Source organism: Benincasa hispida, chromosome 1 (genome assembly GCF_009727055.1).
Source record: "Benincasa hispida cultivar B227 chromosome 1, ASM972705v1, whole genome shotgun sequence".
Taxonomy (NCBI): domain Eukaryota; kingdom Viridiplantae; phylum Streptophyta; class Magnoliopsida; order Cucurbitales; family Cucurbitaceae; genus Benincasa; species Benincasa hispida.
Window position 1 is genome coordinate 7,443,738 of NC_052349.1, and position 14,474 is coordinate 7,458,211.

Sequence of the window (14,474 nt, forward strand, 5' to 3'; positions counted from 1 at the left end):
CTCAAGAGCACATTTGGAAAGGAGAAGACTTCTTGTCACAATCACTGCTGATTAATAGTATAGAGCCTCAGATAGGGAAATCATTGTTGTATGTTGCAACTGCTCGAGATATCTGGGATGCAGTTCAGAAATTATATTCTAAAAGGTAGAATGTGTCTCGTCTTTACACTCTACGTAAACAAGTTCACGAGTGCAAATAGGGGACGATGGATGTCACTTCGTCCTTTAATAAACTGTCCCTAATCTGGTAGGAGATGAACTTGTGCAATGAAATTATCTGAGATTGTTCTTGTGGAGGTGTCCAATATTCCAAAATTGAGGAAGCAAATCTTATGTATGAGTTCCTCTAGTTGGTTTGAACTCCAAATGTGTTGTAGTGCGAGGTCATATACTAGGACAACGACCTATACCCTCTCTTATGGAAGTGTGTTTTAAGGTTCATCTTGAGGAAGACAAATCTAGTGCTATGAACATCATAACTATGTCTGCTACTAATTCAGCTGCTTTTAGTGCGAAATTATTTGGTAATGATGGTCACAAGCAAAATAGAAAACAGACTCCAGTGTGTGAACATTGCAAGAAACCCTGACATACAAAGGAACATTACATGGTAGACTACCGATAGTAGACAACGCCGTTCGAATGACAAGCCCAATCTTGGTCGAACTCTTGTAAGTGAATCTGCAAGTACTTATTAGCCACAACCTCAGATGAATTGTCAAAATGACTCTGGTATCTCTTCCCTTGGGATAATAGCTCAATCAGGTACATCACAATCCTTAATTCTCCTAAGTATAAATGACAATAAACCATGGATACTTGATTTAAGGGCTATAGATCATTTAACTGGGTCGTCTGATAACTTTTTATTATATCTTCCGTGTATTGGTAATGAAAAGATCATAATTGCATATAGGTTTTTTGCTCCTATTGTGGGAAAGGGTCATATTTCTCACTTCCATGGTTTAACTTTATAGAATGTGCTGCATGTACTTGTTAGTTTAAAGAAACACTCAGCGGAAGAAAACATGATCATTAAGCATTCTAATTCCTCAATTTTGGCATCAAATTAAGCATGTTCATGGGGTATCAAAAGGGTTTCATTACATACCTTTGAAGATCCTCTTCTTTAACGAAATACAGCTACAATCTTCTCCAATTCAGACCATGGACCACCACTAGAGCTTCCCTACTATTCTCTAGGAGCCTTAGATTGAGTTGTGAGACTCAAAACAAGCTTGAATTTGGGAATTGAGAGGAGAAAACACACTGGTTCTGCACTGTTGAAGAACCTTTCTTCAACCTGAAGAACACATCAAATACCACTTATTTGCATAGTCTTTTCCGCTCAATCAAGAGTAGTTGTATTCAGGCAATTCATGCAATCAGAATGCATGCATGGATTCCAACTCCTCCTTCAAAGTTGAGCTGGAAAATGTGGTGCAAAGATGAATAAGGTGTAAGCTTGAAAATGGGAAAATCCCACCATGAGATTTTTCTCAATTTTCAATTTCTTTTTTATTTTGAATTTTGATTTTCAAAATCAAACTTTTTCAAGTTTTAATTCTTTAATTAAAATTGAAATTTTATTAGTTTTACAAAAAATTAATTCAATAATCATTTTTCTATAAAATTAATAATTAATAATTAATTAAATAATTTAATTAATTCTATTAATTTAATATCAAATATTAAATTAATTTTGTCACCAATTTCATCACCATGAATACCCATTCATGAAATTAATATTTAAATCATATTTATATATTAATCAATTCTCTAATTACGTTTAATTCCAAAATTAAACGTATAATTTTATCACATATAATTACTAATTCCCTTAATTCGAATTTGAACATTTCAAATCAACTTATCACACTATTCTAAGGCTAATTTGTTTATGAGCTAGTAAGAGGACCTAATGGACCTATAGAGCATGGGTTAACAGTCTAAGATTAAATGGGTGAACTTTTTACACCGAATTAACCCCCATTCGTTAAGTACCAGGTCACTTCACTAAAGCCAAGTAGTTGCACTCCCCTCAATGTAGATATATTGTGTCCACTCAATATAACCATGACTAGTAAGTTAACCCTTCACAGGTTATTCGTAATAACGGCTGGGTCAAATGACTGTTTTACCCTCGAGATTATTTCTTATTCCTTAAGTTCCACTGATCCTCTAATGAACAATTGTTTGTGATTCAATCAACAAACAGAATCCCTCTCAAGCCACTGAGGGGGTGGGGCTATTGGGATTGGTGTCCTAATTCTTCCGGAGTCTCGTTGTTTTGTAAAGATACACATTGTTTAATGAATAAAATAAATGTTATTTAATTCTGGCATTTACTCATATCCAATAAACAAAGCTCCTTGGTTATCTTATGTGAACTTAAGCATGTATATGTGATATATAAGTGGATTATGCCTTAAGTGATAACCTAAATAGGTCTGTAGTATAAGGATTAAGGTGGGATACTTGATCCTGGTGACACTACGGATACGACCCGCTTTGTAGAGGTTTACAAGTGTTGTAAACTACTACAGATGGTAGATCCTAACCATTCATGTGGAGATGTGCGAGCGGGGGTGTCCTATACAAAGAGTTTATATAAGACCTGAACCACGAGATGGCTAGACTCTGTATATAACGTCGTTGATACTAGAGACTTGCATCTCACCTAAACGACCATAGGTGACATAACCTCAATCCTGAGTGTTTTGGGAACTTCTGCCTTTGAGGGCAGTCCTTTGATTAGTATGGGTGAGAGTGGCCAGATTGCCAACTCAACATGTTTACCTTTTTGGGGACTTGTCTGATTTGGGAGCTGGGAACTCAATCCACAATATGGAATTCACTCCTTTCCCGAAGCAGGGATAAGTAGAGAGATTGCTCCCTTAAGGGCTGATGTCGGGGCTTGAACATAGTAGCCACAACTTCTCTTTGGAAGAGAAGACTCAGTCATAGTAGGACTATGACTTATGTTCATTAAAGGGATTAATGGTACTTTAGGAGTTACTATAAGGGCATAACGATTATTGGCCCAGCTGTACTTACGAGCGATCTATGAAGGGTTGTTGCACTTCTAATTGGTTAAGATGGACACATAATATATCTGTGGTAAGGAGAGTTTAGCTGTCGGTCTTTAGTGGAGTGCCTGGCAATTAACAGATGGTGGATCTCATGACTAAAGAGTTTAGTCAGTTATTCACGTACCGTTGGAGCTTCGAGCTATAGATCTATAAGGTCCCCTTGGTAGCTCAATAGATTCAGTTGAGGATCAGTTCTTAGTGTTGATTTGAAATGTTCAAATTAACAAGAGGAATTTTGATTATATATGATGTAATCAGTATGATGTATGAGATACATCTAGTGGAGGATTGATGTAAATGAGATTTACATTAAGTACCATGGAATAAAAAAAGAACTATAGTTTATATGTTTCATGAGATGAAATATTAAACTAGGTCTCGTCCCTAAGGAGGAAAAGAGTGAATTTCATCTTATATTATTATGTTCTCAACTTCCCACTCGGTCTCATCCCCAAAATGGTAGGCATATTGGGTCAGTGAACTGGCCACCCTCACCCATGCAAATCAAAGGACAATTTCTCATAAATAGGAGTTCATATTATACCTAGGATTAAGACTAAGTCGCCTAGGTCATCCTATTGAAATAGAACCTAACTAATCAACAATGTTACATCTAGTGGTTACTATTTCGCGGTCCAGTCTTATGCAAACCCATTGTATAGGATACCCCTACTCGCACGTCAACTACACTAACGCGTTGGATCATTGTGTTTGAATCAAATACAAAATGGGTTGTATCCATAATGTTACCAGGATAAGGTACCCGGCCTTATCTCTCTACTATAGACCATTCAGGCTGTATCTTGAACATTAATCCCTCTATGTCTCCACATACAGTTCAAGACTCATAAGCCAACCTTGGATGTTAGTTTATTGGATTTATGGTTATTAAGACGAAATAGATAAACAACATAAACAATAACATTTATTGAATTAACATTTATAACTCTTTATTGATGACGGTCAATTAATAATATTTACTATCTATGAGTTTTAAGGCACAAACCCCAATAATTTCAACAATTTTACACCACTATTGAGACTCAGCTCAATACCAAAATTGATATTCTTCGAAGTGACAATGGTCGTGAATTTCTCAATAATACCCTTCGTTAATTTCTGTCTTCTAAAGACATTGTTCACCAAAGTTTATGTTTGTATACCCCTCAACAGAATGGGGTGGCTGAAAGAAAAAATTGCCATTTCCTCAAGGTTTCCCGATCTCTCATGTTGTCTACTTCTTTTCCATATTATTTGTGGGGAGATGCAATTCTTACTACAACTCATCTTATTAATCGAATGTCTTCTCGTGTCCTCTAACTCCAAACTCCTCTTGAATGCCTCAAGGAGTCGTACCTGACCACACGGCTTATTCCTGATGTTCTTTTATGAGTTTTTGGGTGCTCTGTCTTTGTCCATAGTCATGGCCCTAACCAAACTAAGTTTACCCCTCGTGCTCAGAAGTGTGTCTTCCTTGGGTATCCTCTTCACCAGTGAGATTATAAAAGCTTCCATTCTTCTTCCCAAAAGTACTTCATCTCCATGGATGTCACATTTCTTGAGGATAAACCCTTCTTCCCTATTAGTCATCTCCAGGGGGAGAGTATTAGTGAAGGGTCTAACTGGTCAACATCCTCAGCCCCTATTGATCTTCCTAAACCTATCTTGAGTTCCCATGACACTGTTCTACCTACTAAACAGGTCCCTTGGCTAACATACTATAGGAAGAATCTCAGAAAGGAAATAGTATCCCTTACTGTTCCGTTGACTCTGGTCCATGAATTTGAACCAACATAAGCTCAAGGTACTACTAAATGTATCCTTGACAATAACAACTTGTGCCTTAAGGAAGATATTGTTGATGTAACTGAGAATGACAAGACTGAGTGTTAGTTCCATAAAATATCAGGGTAGTTGATAGTGATGAGACTAAAACATAAACATAAGAGAGAGAGTCTCTATCTCAGGCTAAAAGATGTGACCAGAATCCTACTACAGGTGGGAAAGCAGATGAAAAGTCAGACAAACCTGGGATTATGATGTTTATCTTAACATGCCCATTGCCTTAAGAAAAGGCACCAGGTCTTACACTAAGTATCCTATGTATAGCTTTCTATCTTACAATAATATGTCTTCTAAATTCAGGGCTTTTACTACCAGTCTTGACACAGCAACAATACCAAAGAAAATATACAGGTGGCTATGGAAATTCCTGAGTGGAAGACTGTCGTTATGGAAGAAATGAGAGCTCTTGAAAAAAATAATATGTAAGACCTTGTTCCTCTCCCAAAAGAGCACAAAACAGTTGGGTGCAAGTGAGTCTTTACTCTGAAGTATAAATCTGATGGAACTCTAGACAGGTACAAAGCCAAACTTATAGCAAAAGTATTTACTCAGACCTTTGAGGTAGACTATTCAGAAACTTTCTCTCCAGTAGCGAAGTTAAACACAATTCGGGTTGTTCTCTCTATTGTAGTAAATAAAGATTGGCCTCTCTAACAACTTGATGTAAAAAATGCTTTTCTAAACAGTGAATTAGAAGAAGAGGTGTATATGAGCCATTCTTTAGGTTTTGAAGCTCAGTTTGATCATCAGGTGTGCAAACTCAGGAGTCTTTGTATGGTTTGGAACAGTTCCCAAGAGCTTGGTTTGACAAGTTTACTACCTTTGTTAAGTTCCAAGGGTTCACTCAGGGACACTTTGATCATACATTATTCACAAAAAGGTCAGTGTCTAGAAAAATTGATGTTCTAGTCGTATATGTGGATGATATTGTCTTGTCAGGAGATGATATTTTTTAGATCACCAGACTAAAAAAGAAAATGGCAGACGAGTGTGAAATTAAAGACTTCGGGAATCTAAAGTATTTCCTTGGAATGGAAGTGGCCAGATCAAAGGAAGGGATCTCTATATCACAACAAAAATACACTCTAGATCTCTTACAGAAAATAGGCATGACTGGATGTAGACTGATAACTTGTAGAAATACAAGTTATTTATACTGCTTTATTTAGATATTGCGGCCAAAAGAGAGGAAAGTTGCATAAATTGTATAGAAAATTGGCTAAGAAATACAATAAATATAAATTATCGCAATCACACCCACTAAGACCACTAAAATGGTAGAAAAGGATATTTCAAGTTTGTTTTGCAGGAAACCAAATCATCGCTTGCGATCAAGGCTCAGAGAGAAACTGAACAACGCATCTTCGTCGCATTGCGCCCGTCAAATCAATACTGAAGAGACGATCAACGCAATGACGGCGCAATGCGACAGTCGATCCAGAGCTGAATTTCAACCGCATGCGGTAATAAAAACAACACCGCATGCGGACACATGATCGAAAGATGCAAATGAGCAGCGCAATCACGGAGGATTTTGACACGTGTACAACTAACCGTTGTGCATATTTGACGGACTGATTGCATAACAGAAGGAATATTTATTCCACCATTTTCGGACTTTCCATAAGAAATAAAGTGGGGACCATAAGTCAGAGAGTCAAAGCCTTCAGTCTATTAAATACCCTTAAAGAATTCACTGAAAAAATATATATGATACGGGGGATAATTGATATGAGGCTATGGAAAGAGAGCTAATCTGAGTGTTGATCAGAGAAATCTGAGAAGAGAAGAACAAGGCCGAGAGGTGAGTCTCAGTGCAATTCTTCCAAATCCCCGCCGAGAAGCTCTGTACTTAGATCCCTTCCACCGGTTGAGTAAGCCTGAGAGGAAAGCTCATCCTTCTATCCACTCCATCAACGCCGGCAAGCGATTCTCCATTCCAGATTTATGCCAAGGCATTGGTGCTTATTTGTATTTGTTTCTAACTCTGATTCATCAATTGTATTTCATCTTCTTAATCTCTTTATTCACAACCATGTATCAGACGCTAAATAGTATTATTGAATGTCTCGATCGTTTCCATTTTCACTTCTCTGTCTATTTTCGTTCCTCCATAAATCATTTTCTCCATGATGTTTTCTTATTCCCTTGGTGATTAATATGAATTAAACAAGTAACTTAATCTGTGCTAAAGAAATAAAGATGTTTAGCTAAAGCATGCTAGACGACATCTTCACCTGTGAGAGCAGAAGTGAAGATACCATTCTGATCCGTCGAGAGAAGGTTAGAAGAATGTGTTAACTAAAGCAAGAAGTACTTCCAGAGATAGAAGCAACCTTGCATTTATTACGTTGTCCTTGTTTCACTACAGAGATGTGGGAACGCGATCGATCACCGAGAGGTGTACGCCAAGGGAAAAACGGAACCGTACTTATGCCTTTGACGCAATTAAGGAACTTGCGATGTTTGTACTAATTATCTTTTCTCTTTCTGTTCCACACATAAGACTTGCCACTGCATAACACGATCTTTGTATAATCTTCACAGTCAGTCTCATCCTCATTATCCTGTATCATGAAACCTGTATTTTGTATCATCATAGCTTAGGTTTATTTTATCGCAATTTACTTTATTATCGCATTTTTATCGCTTACCTTTACTTTATCGCATTTTCAAATACCCGTACACACAACCTTTATTAATTTGAAAAACCCCCGGTCGCATATATCACAAATATAACACAATAACCTAAAACAGTCCCTGTGTTCGACCTCGGATCACACTGAGAAACTTTCGGTAAAATTATACTTGGTTTCAACGCAAGGAAACTTGTGACAACGCACAACATACTACAAGAACATTCATTAATAACGCATATTTAGAAGTAGTCTCGCATATCATCGAATAAAATTTATGGCAACAAGTTTATGGCATGGACTTGTAGCTTCGATTTAAAATTTGCGTTTCAATTTGTCATAGACCTTTTGATACTTCTATAGAATTCAATGCTAAACTAGGAGATTCTGATAACAAAGTTACTATTGATAAAGAGAGGTATCAACATCTAGTGGAAAAACTAATTTACTTATCACATACCAGACCAAACATTTTCTATGTTGTTTGTCTAGTTAGTCAGTTTATGCGGGCACCTTATGAAGAACATATGGAAGTTGTGAATCAAATTCTAAGATATTTGAAAAGCACTCTTGGTAAAGGTCTAATGTTCAGAAAAATCCGACATGAAATACATTGAGGCCTATACCGACTCTGATTGGATGAATCAGTTATCGACAGAAAGTCTACCTCAGGATACTGTACCTTTGTGTAGGGTAATCTGGTCACTTGGAGAAGTAAGAAGTAAAGTGTTATTGGTAGAAGAATTGTTGAGGCTGAGTACAGAGCTATGAGTTTGGGAATCTGTGAAGAAATCTGGTGGAAGAAAGTATTGTCTAATATTCATCAAAATGGTGTATTACTGATAATAAAGTGACTATAAGCATAGCCAATAATCCAGTACAACTTGATCGTCTGAAACATGTGAAAATTGACACACTTTATAAAAGAGAAACTGGACAATGACAGTATCTGTATTCTGTATATTTCATCAAATCAACAAGTTGCTGATGTTCTCTCTAAAGGGTTACTTGGGTAAAATTTTTACTCATGTTTTAGCAAGTTGGGTCTAATTGACATCCATGCCCCAACTTGAAGGGGAGTGTTGAAAATAAGGGACTTAGGTGATTGTTTATAGTCTCGGGAGTATGATAGTAATTTACCTTACCCTAATTTTCTTTCCTTTTTTTATTAAGGCTTGTTAGAGTCTATAAATAAGAACCCTTGTGTACCTTTCATATAAGGTTAAAAATTAATAAAAAGGAGACTCTCTATTGTGATTTTTTTTTTTCCTGTTCAAGGGTTTTCCGCATAAATCTCGTGTTTTCTATTTCTACCTTATAACATCCTTGAATTTGATTATTACTATCTTAGGATTATTACTGTCTTTTAGATTTTTAAATGATTATACTGCCTTCATCTTTTTAATAGCTTTCAATCTTAACTCAATTATAGATTTAGTCATAAATTTAAAACTGCATTAAAGTTGAAATTATGATAGTATTAGAAATCAAAAATCGACCTCAATGTGAAAAGCAAATTAACTATAGGCCCGTCTATGGTAAATTCTCTCCTTATATGGTTGACTTCAAAATTTAAAGTTTGAAGGAGATTATTGCGTGGTCTTCGTGATATAAAAATCCCTGTTATGTCTTCTGGATCAGGGCAATCTTGTTGCATATTCTAACCACCACTTGGAAGTGTTTGGTATGCGATAAAAATATAGAGTTGAGTTGAGATAAATTGGTAATTATTATCTGGGAAGTTAAATTATCTAGAGAGTTAAATTATCTGTGTTTGAGGTGCAGAGATAAGTTGAGTGTAATTATTGTTTGTATTTAAGGTGCTGAGTTGAATTGATTTTATGTCAACTTGAAGTTTGATTTTATTAAACAAGTCTTTACTTCCTTTATTTTTAGGGAATAATATGTTTTTAGTCCCTAAATTTTGGCTCTAATTTCTAAATTCATAGGTTTTAAAATGTTACACAATTAGGTCCCGTTTGGTGACAATTTTGTTTTTGGTTTTTGGTTTTTGAAAATTAAGCTTATTTCCTCTCCATTTCTTATTAAGATTTGCATCTTTGTTAAATACACAATGGCTGAATTCTTAACCAAATTTCAAAAACAAAAACAAATTTTTAAAAGCTACTTTTTTTTTTTAATTTCAAATTTTGGCTTGGTTTTTTAAACCATTGGTAAAAGGTAGAAATAAAGGGAGAAATTTAGAGATAGAAGTAGTATTTATAGGCTTAATTTTAAAAAACAAAAACAAAAAACCAAGGCCTCATTTGGTGACCATTTAGTTTTTGTTTTTGTTTTGAAAAATAAGCCTATTTTATTAGCATTTCTTACAATGATTTGCATCTTTCTTAATTATAATATTTGAATTCTTAGCAAAATTCCAAAAACAAAATAACTTTTTGAAACCTACTTTTTTAATTCTCAAAATTTGGCTTGAGTTTTTAAACCATCGGTAAAAAGTAGATAATCAAGAAATAAATTTGGAGATGGAATTAGTATCTATAGACTTAATTTTCAACGATAAAAATTAAAAAAAAAAAAAACAATATCATTACTAAATGATTAATGTGTGACTTTCCTTGAAAAATCACCACAAACTATTATTATTAAAAAAAAAAAAACAAAAAAGATTCCATTTACATGGAACAAACTGAAGTAGGTAAATAAATTAATCAAATTAATCTTTTATTATTATTTTGGAGTTTTTCAGTAAAATATTTTAGCTAAAAAATGGGAAGACCATAATTGAGATTGAGAGAATAAAGTTCATGGAAGAGCATTAAAGGAATCATGCGTCCAACAAAAGAGAAGCCTGTGCTGTATTTTCAGCGAAACCAAAACCATAAATCAAAACAAAAAAATTAAAATTTACAAAAATAGAAAAAGATTCCGTGGCTTATGAAATAAAGATGTGTCTTATTAATTCCCAAATATGTAAAAGACGTGCTTAGATGTCCAATCTTTATGCCTTAATTCCTTATTTGCAATTTCCAGTAGGACCTTGGCTGTGCCAGGCCCAGCTTTGATCTTCATAGACTTGCCACGGTTGCCACCTTCATATAATATTGTATTTAAATAGATATGTACTATTTTTAACTTAAATAAAACTCATTATTAAATCCTAAAGTGAATTATATTTTGTTGTGGTCCCTTTAATCTTAATTGTTATTATTAAATTGTGGATTGAATTATGTTTGTGTCAAATAAGTCTTTAAGCTTTGATCGTAGGGCGGTGTGTACAAGGCCCGGGAACGAATTCGATTCAATTGCAAGAAAACAACCTCTTTTTAGAGTTTGATACGAACACCAACCCAATCTCGAAATACTCACTGATGATAGGGATTGCAATGATTTTATATCTCAAACATTCGTCGCCCGATCTGTTATATATTTTCAATTTTGAAATACTTATAATTTATTTCCTCATTTTTCCGTCAAATGAGTTTTTAAGGTTTTCGATCATTTGATAATTATTTAGTGCCATTTGATAATTATTGGATTTTTTAAAATTAAGTCCATGAATATTATTTTTATGTTTATATGTTTTGTCGTCTGGATTTTAGGAATGTTTTCAAAATTAAAAGCTAATATTTGAAAACAAAAAAAAATGGTTTTCAAAAATATGTTTTTGTTTTTTGAGATTGCCTAGGAGTTCAAATGTTTATATAGGAAATATGAAAATTACGAGTAAAAAATTGTGAGAAAACAAATACAATTTAAAAAAAAATCTTAAATAGAACAAAAAATAAAAAACCAAATGATTATCTTAGGAGGATTTATAGTTTTTTTTTTTTTTTTAAATTATGCTTATAAACTCTACTTTGACCTCTAAATTTATTTGTTATATTGCCACCAATGTTTATAAAAATCAAGTCAATTTTGAATACTAAAAAAAGTAGTTTTTTTTTTTTTTTTTTAAGATTTTGATTTAACATTAGATATAAATTTACCAACAACTAATGTGTAAAAATTGAAATGCATATGTGGCGTCATTTTAAGGGCCCGTTTGATAACATTTTTTATTTCCGTTTTGTTTCTAGTTTCTTGTTTCTTGCTTTTTAGGAACTAAAAACAAAAATATGTTTGATAACTATTTCTATTTCTTGTTTCTAGGGGAAAAAAACAGAAACGGAAACTTATTTGATAATTACTTCTTCTCGTTTATTATCTTTTTTTTTCCTTACTTTTTCTCCTATTTTATGATTTAAATAAAATTTAATTATGTAAAACAAAAAATATATAGCATGCATTAAAATATAAAAAATAATTATAGAACATTTACATTATCAAATACACATAAGTGTCGACACAAAATTAATACCAATAATACAATTATTTCTAACTTTCATATGTTGCTTAAATTTGATTTTCAATACTATTTCTTACTCAATTCATTTGTCTTGAACAATATTGACTCAAATCCAACTCAACCTTATTATTATGTAAATGGTGTGGTTGTAAAATATTAAAGTGAAATTACATATCTTATAAAACAAAATTTATATATTGTAAAATTCTAACCGATTTCAATTGAACTAAAACTTAAAATTTAAAATTTAAAACACTATATAAACATGCATGTTGTAAAATTTAAAATTCATTAAAATATGCTCTTGAAACTTTTTGCTATGAAGTCTAAATATTTTTTGGAATTTTCTATTTATAAGAATTTTCCAAATCCTTAAATATTTGATTTTTTAAGATTCAAAAGTTAAATTAACATATAAATATAAAAAATTAATAAAGAGAATAAAGAAAAGTAGTTTCTCAATTTGTCCCTATTTTCAGAAACATTCTTCAAATTTTAGAAACGAGGTGTAGGAATAGTTATTAAACAAGTCAGTTTTTCAAAAATTAGAAATAGAAACAGGAAATAGGAAACAAAAACGTTATCAAATGGGCCCTAATTTTACAACATCATTCATGTAAATTGATGTGACGATTTATGTATAAAAATTGATCATGTAAATGATTTCAACAATATCTTTTGGGATGAAATAAATAATTGCAACGATCCTAATATTTTCTGTAATTGTAAATAATATCGTGTATGCATTCTTTTTTTTTTCTTCACATTTATAAATTTTCATAACAAAATTTTTAACAATAGCAAAGTGTTAAAGAATTGTTGGAATGAGGTATAAGGTTCAAAATCTCATATCCTTACTCATTGTACTGAAAAGATCAAATATCATTTTGATCTTTATATTTTGAGTTTTGCTCCATTTTCCTCTATATATTTTCAATTGTCTAATTTTTATTCCACTTGTTGAACGAGAAATTTTGGTTTGATCATAAATTGTCATGTCATTAACTAAATCAATAACCAAACTACAAATCGTCAAATTTGAGACCAACTAAAGGTTGTCATGTATCCAAGTTGAAATTGAAGACATAAATCAGCAAATCTCAATGAGGTCACATGTTTTCTCATGATCATTAGATTGAATAAAATTAGTTTGATCCACTTTAATATTATTATTTGGGCTAAAGTTTGATTGAGTTTAAAAAAATGGGCTTAATTTAGTGCAAATGTCAAATTAGGCCCAATCCAATTAATTGGGTCTAAGAGCCACATCCATGGACCAATCAAGCACAAGCCCACCAAGCCCATTAGAGAACTCTATATATAGAGGAGTTCTCTTCATTTGGGGGGACATAAATTTTACACTCAAAGGACCTATAGAGAATTTTCCCAACAAACAGAAGATTCCCTAAATCCTAAAGCTGACCACACTTGAAGATTGAAGTTCTTTGGAGATTCAAACATTCTTCCAAGACTCCAAATTCAAGAACATCACGTGTTCCGCTTCCTTAAATCAAGCATATGCATTCAACCAAGAGACAATCAGAAGATTAAGTACTAGAGATCGAACCACATCGCATCAAATCAGCACAAACATAAGTTCAACTCTACGAAATACATTTCTCTGGAAACCTCATGCAAACAAATTGGCACGTCCAGTGGGACATCTCTACATCTCAGCTCTCTCTCAACATTCAAACAAACTAATGTCACCAAAGAAAGTTGCATCCAAAGTAACTGCTAGAAGCAGTTCCTATACAGTATCTATCACCCGGAGTCACTCAAACGGGATCCTGTATGAGTAAGAACAAGGCTCTATCATCACAAAGAATATTTAGGAACAGCTAATAGAATTTTCTAAATGTGGGATCGTCATCAGAGAAAATCCCTTGTTCGACAATTCTACTCCTGCTTCTGATTGATCAGAGAAAGAATCACACTTCGATGTAGTATCTATCATGATGGCGGATGTAACAGTCGAGGCAACCATGATAGAGATGGAAAGGAAGATAGATCGCTTAATGAAAGCTATTAAGGAGTGAGATCTAGAAATTGCTACCTTAAGAGATCAAATGCAGGCTCAAGAAACTGTTGAGACGAGTTAAGCTCCAGCTGCCAAAGCCAATGACAAAGGAAATAATGTCTTGCTAGAAAACCAGCTGCAAAAATCTACCTCTATCACCTCATTGTTAGTTCAACAGCTATTGGATATGGTTACAATCTCCATAAGGGCTCAGTACGAGGACCGTCACAATCTTCTTTTATGTATTCCAAGTCGTACACCAAGAGAATCAACAACCTGAGAATACCAACTGGGTACCAACCTCCAAAGTTCCAACAGTTCAATAAAAAAGGGCAATCTGAAACAATATGTTGCTCACTTCATTGAAACCTGCGAAAATGTAGGAACTAGAAGAGACCTGCTAATCAAGCATTTCGTCCGAACCTTGAAAGTAAATGTTTTTTATTGGTACACTGATTTGGAGTTGGAAGTGATTAGCAATTGGGAATAAGTGAAAAGAGAGTTATGGAACTGCTTTTACACCACTAGACACATTGTTAGTATGATGAAGCTAACAAACGCAAAGCAACGAA